At 41.9% G+C, this 5,471-nt stretch overlaps 1 pseudogene; it reads left to right on the top strand.

Moving 5' to 3' along the window:
• LOC102855079 overlaps positions 1-1,031 on the top strand; it is an 11,698-nt pseudogene extending 10,667 nt beyond the window's left edge.
• The last annotated feature ends 4,440 nt before the right edge of the window (positions 1,032-5,471 follow it).

The following is a 5,471-nucleotide window of genomic DNA, read 5'->3' as shown; positions in this document are numbered from 1 at the left end:
ATAATTTAAGTTATATATACAATATATAACTTAACAGTAGGGCACCAAAAATCCCTTACAAATATATATCTTTCCTCAATTTGTTACTTGCATTAGCAGTATTGTCATTATCATGACGCTTCCTAAGTTGATCCTCCCTTGTCTTGGTCTTCGTGATGAGGGTAACTGAGGGGTGGGGGATGGGGAGACTAGAAATGGAATGGATAGACAAAGAACACTCTACAAGGACCTTGAAAAGGTTTAGTTTTGAGATGGGGAATATTTACTTTTATATTTTAAGTCAAAATGAACTTAAACATTAAGTACCCCTTATACCATTTAGAAATGCATATATTAAGAGAAAATCACTCAAACTGATTGCCATCCAGTTGGGCTGACTCACAGCTAATCCTACAGCAGATTTCCAGAATTACAAAGCATGCAGGAGGAGACTGGTCGTCTTTCTTTCATGGAGCAAGCAGCAGGTTCCAACTGCTAGAGAGATGCCATCTTTGCATTAGAAGTGCGACTTGCTCTTCGCCATTTTCCCGGTTCCCCTGAAGCCGCAGCCATGAAGGTCGAGCTTGTGCAGTTTCAGCGGGTACAAGATCTACCCCGAGCACGGGAAGGTGCTACGCCAGGACCGACGGGAAGGTGTTCCAGTTTCTTAATGCAAAATGCGAGTCGGCTTTCCTTTCCAAAAGAAATCCATGGCAGATAAATTGGACTGTCCTCTACAGAAGGAAGCACAAAAAGGGCCAGTCGGAAGAAATTCAAAAGAAAAGAAAAGAACCCGCCGAGCAGTCAAATTCCAAAGGGCCATCACTGGTGCATCTCTTGCTGATATAATGGCCAAGAGGAATCAAAAGCCTGAAGTTAGAAAGGCTCAACGAGAACAGGCTATCAGGGCTGCCAAGGAAGCAAAAAAGGCTTAACAAGCATCTAAAAAGACCGTAATGGCTACTACTAAGGCTCCCACAAAAGCAGCGCCTAAACAAAAAATTGTGAAGCCTGTAAAAGTTTCTGCTCCCCGAGTTGGTGGAAAACGCTAAGTGGACACATAAGGCTTAAATAAAGATTCAGTTATAAGAAGTGCGACTCACTATGGAGCAGGCCGTCAGAGCTCCCTCCTGAGCTTGCAGCTGATGCTCCTTTGCACCTACCTAGTCATGGATGTCTGGGGATGAGCTGACCAGAACCCACGTCAATGAAGATAAGATGATCCATGCTGTGAGTCAGGGTACATTGCCACAACCTGATGGTTTACTTTGGATTGGTTTTGGTTGTGGATACAGATGCTTAAAGTTTTCAAGTTAAACAAAGGATCCTCCAGCAAAGGAGACATACTTATTTCCTCAGAGTACAGGTTTGATAGGGATGGGCAAATAAGAAATTGGCTATCTAAAAGGGGGATAGTAAGGCAAGTGGCATGAAGCAGATGGCTTACATGCTTTGATGAAAGTAGTTCTTAGTAAGATGAATGTAAGGGGGACAACCCTGAAAATTAAATGAATGAAATAGAAAGGAAATGAAAGACTAAAAACCACAATGTACATTCCTGAAACACAGTAAGCAATAACAATATTGATAAAAAACCCAACCACTAAAAGCAAACCAGAAAGACATAAGCCAGAATTATTCCAGATGTTTCCTTCAACCCCTTTTTCCTTCCCCAGATGATGAGTCTTTTTTCTTTCCCTGTGTGCTCCAATCCACAACTCCAGACAGCAGAAAGATAGAAAATCAGGGATGCTGGTAGCATGGTTTTCGAAGTTGAGCAGCTTTGAGTGACACTATTTTAGGGAGCAGATGTGAGGTCTAAATTACTTGCAGGGTTGTTAGTTAAATTCAGTGCATTTAAAGAAAAGTTGGGTTTCAGTAAAATGAATAAAGTTATGTGGACTTAAAGTTATGCAGCTTTGATTTTTGTCTTATAACCGACTCCTGACATGAAATGATTTGAAGCACAGAGTTACATCAGCTTTTTATGATTTTGGCCCAGGGCTTGAACGTGTACATGAATCACCTGGAGATCTTGTGAAAGTGCAAATTCTGATTCATGAAGTTTTGATGTGTGGCCCAAGAGTCTACATTTCTAACTGTTGTGTTGTCATCAGGTGCTGTCGAGTTGAATATGACTTATAACGATCCAGTGAATAACAGATTCGAACCCTGTCCTGTTCTGTTCCATCCTCACTATCTCTGACATACTGTTGAAGTCACCGTGACACTCCATCTGGTTGAGAGTCTTTCTCTTTTTCACTGTCCCTCCACTTTTCCAAGGATGTTGTCCTTCTGCAGGAAATAGTCTCTTGTAGTAACATGCCCAAAGTGTGTGAGGCAAAACTTTGTCATCTTTGGCTCCAAGGAGCACTCTGGCTACATTAACTAGCTCCCAGGTAATGCTAGTGCTGATGGTCCAATTAGAACAGTGAGGACTTGTAGCTGCTAATTCAGTCATCTCCTGACTTCGTGGTAACCCTAAACACAAAGGATGAGACACTGCATGGCTCTTTTCCCTCCCCATCACCAGTTACAAATCAAGCTGTTCTAATCTATAAGGTTTTCAATGGTTGATTCCCTCTCTCACCACTTCCAATACATCATAGGGAGCTCTGATGGCCTAGTGGCACGAATCTGCGCTGCAATCTCTAAGGCATGTGGTTCAAGGCCACCAGCCGCTCTGTGGGCGAAGGATGGGCAATCTCTCTGTCCAGCACAACAGCAATTTATAAGCCTTCACTCACTGAGAGATGAATGGTGGCTGCACTTGAAGTACATTGGTCAGGAATTGAACCTAGGTCTCCCTCACGAAAGGCAAGAATTCTACCACTGAAGCAAGACAATTTGATATCTCTTTTTAGCTTGGTTTTAAATTATTTAAAATTTTACACTGGAAAAGATCGATACTTGTTCCCATTCCAAAGAAAGGTGACCCAACAGAGTGTGGAAATTATAGAACAAGATCATTAATATCACATGCAATCAAGATTCTGCTGAAAATTATCCAAAAACATTTGGAACAATATGTCAACAGAGAACTGCCAGATGTACAGGCTGGATTTAGAAGAGGTCGTGGTACTAGGGATATTATAGCTAATGTTAGATGGATCTTGGCAGAAAGCAAAGAATACCAGAAGAATGTCTATCTGTGCTTCATTGACTATGCAAAGGTTTTTGACTGTGTGGATCACAACAAGCTGTGGTTGACTCTGAGAAAAATGGGAATCCCAGAACATTTGATTGTGCTAACGTGAAACCTATACTTGGACCAAGAGGCAGTCGTCAGAACAGAGGAAGGAGACACTACATGGTTCAAAATCAAGAAGGGGGTCCATCAGGGATGTATTCTGTCTCCATATCTTTTCAATCTGTATGCAGAACAGATCATCCGAGACGCTGGGCTGTAGAAGGAAGAATGTGGTATCAGGATTGGTGGAAGAGTCATCAACAACCTGCGTTATGCAGATGACACAACCCTGCTTGCTGAAACTGAGGAGGACCTGAAGCACTTGTTGCAGAAGGTCAAGGACTGCAGCCTCCTATATGGATTGAAGCTCAACATCAAGAAAACAAAGATTCTCACCACTAGGCCAATTGGAAGCATCAGTATGGATGGTGAAGAGATTGAGATAGTTAACAGTTTTAGTTTGCTTGGCTCCACAATCAACACTTTTGGTACCAGCAGCCAGGAAATCAAGAGATGAATTGCACTGGGAAAGTCGGCTGTGAGGGACCTCTCAAGAGTACTGAAGAGCAATGACGTCAGGCTGGAGACAAAGGTGCACCTGATCCAGGCTATAGTCTTCACAGTTACATGCTATGCATCAGAGAGTTGGACAGTGAATAGGGTTGATAGAAAAAGAATTGATGCCTTTGAGCTGTGGTGCTGGAGAAGAGTATTGAATATACCATGGACTGCTAGGAGAACAAACAGGTTTCTCCTGGAGAAGGTGAAGCCAGAATGCTCCTTGGAGTCAAGGATTCTGAAGCTTCATCTGACAAACTTTGGGCATGTTGCAAGGAGGGACTGGTCCTTGGAGAGGGACATCATGTTTGGCAGAGTGGAGGGGCAGCGAAGGAGAGGAAGATCTTCAATGAGATGGATCGATTCTGTGACTGGTGTGGTGGGAATGAGTGCGTTTGAGATGGCTAGGTTGGCACAGGATAGAACAGCGTTTAGAGCTCTTGTACATAGGGTCACTTTGAGTCAAAGAACTCGATGGCACATAACAACAACAACCAACAACATATTGGAAAAAAATCCACATGTCTTTTGTGTCTATTTCCTTTCTTCTGAGTCTGAGTCATCAGCTTTACGTTCCTAGGAACAAGTGTTCTACCTAGGTTTTGAGTTAAGTGTAGGGTTAAAGTCTCATGTATGCCAAGAGCAAATAGAAGATAAAAAAAAATGCATGGAAAAAAGAAAGAATATTTTTTATCCTAGGCAAATACTTCAGTCAGATAAAACAGAAAATATCTTTATGAACTATTAATAAATCCCTGAGACATCTCAAATTAAACAATGGCAAGAAATGTTATGTTTGTAGAAATACATAAAATTCATTTGAGGTCAGGACATTTTATGGTGTCAGCCAATAAAGCAGATGGGAGATTCCACTCACTTGAGTGGGCCTGGGATAAAGTCCGTCCGTGAAGGCAGGAATTGCGGGGTTCTATTATGGCCCAGATAAGTAAGGGGAAGTTATGGCAGTTACCCTTTACATTTGGTTTGAGTAGGAGAACCTTGGGTCAGGGACATCTGGAAAAAGCCACTAAGACATACCATGAAATGGCTAAAATGCATGTGGTAAGCTTAGGGAGATATGAAAAAAATGTAACTCAGTGAGGAATTGCCTGTTGGTGTAGTCTGTAGGGAGTTGCACTGCCAAACTAAAGGCATTTAGACTCCATCAGTGTCTCCATCGGGGAAAGATGACAAATATCCTCCCTTGTGATTACAGCCTCTGAAACCCATAGGAGGGTCAGCTATGAGTTGGTCCTATGACGTGAATTTGAGGTTGTTGAGGTTAATACAATTACTGCAACAAAAAGACCCTAACTTATCTCATGGCTCAAAGACAAAAGAAATTTATTTTTCCCTCACATCAAGAAAATTGTTCCAGGTAGTTAGTAGGTAGCTTTTCTCCACTTTATAGCTTAGAATTTCATGCCTCATTTTATCCTAACTTCTGACACAGCTCAGAAAAAAAAAAACCAAAAACGGAAACAAGAGCAAAGAAGAGGTGTACACTTCTTAATATTGATTGCCCAGTTGTGGTCGCATGATTTTCTTCCACTTTGCATTGTGAGAACTCAGTCATAGGGCCACAGTACCGTAACAGAGACTGGTTACTTTGGGTTTTGCTGTGCTTTGGGAAGAAGAGGAATGATTTTATTGTGAGCATCCTTGTCACAGAATTGAAGCTGATCAGTAACAGAAAATAGTCCAAGTCTCCGACCACAAAACAGATTGAATGGTTTAGAAGGTT

This window comes from Elephantulus edwardii, unplaced genomic scaffold (assembly GCF_000299155.1).
Source record: "Elephantulus edwardii isolate Elephantulus edwardi_28Jun2011 unplaced genomic scaffold, EleEdw1.0 scaffold00346, whole genome shotgun sequence".
NCBI classification, from domain to species: Eukaryota; Metazoa; Chordata; class Mammalia; order Macroscelidea; family Macroscelididae; genus Elephantulus; species Elephantulus edwardii.
Note: the sequence above shows the minus strand (reverse complement) of the source record. Positions and strands in the feature narration are given on the sequence as shown.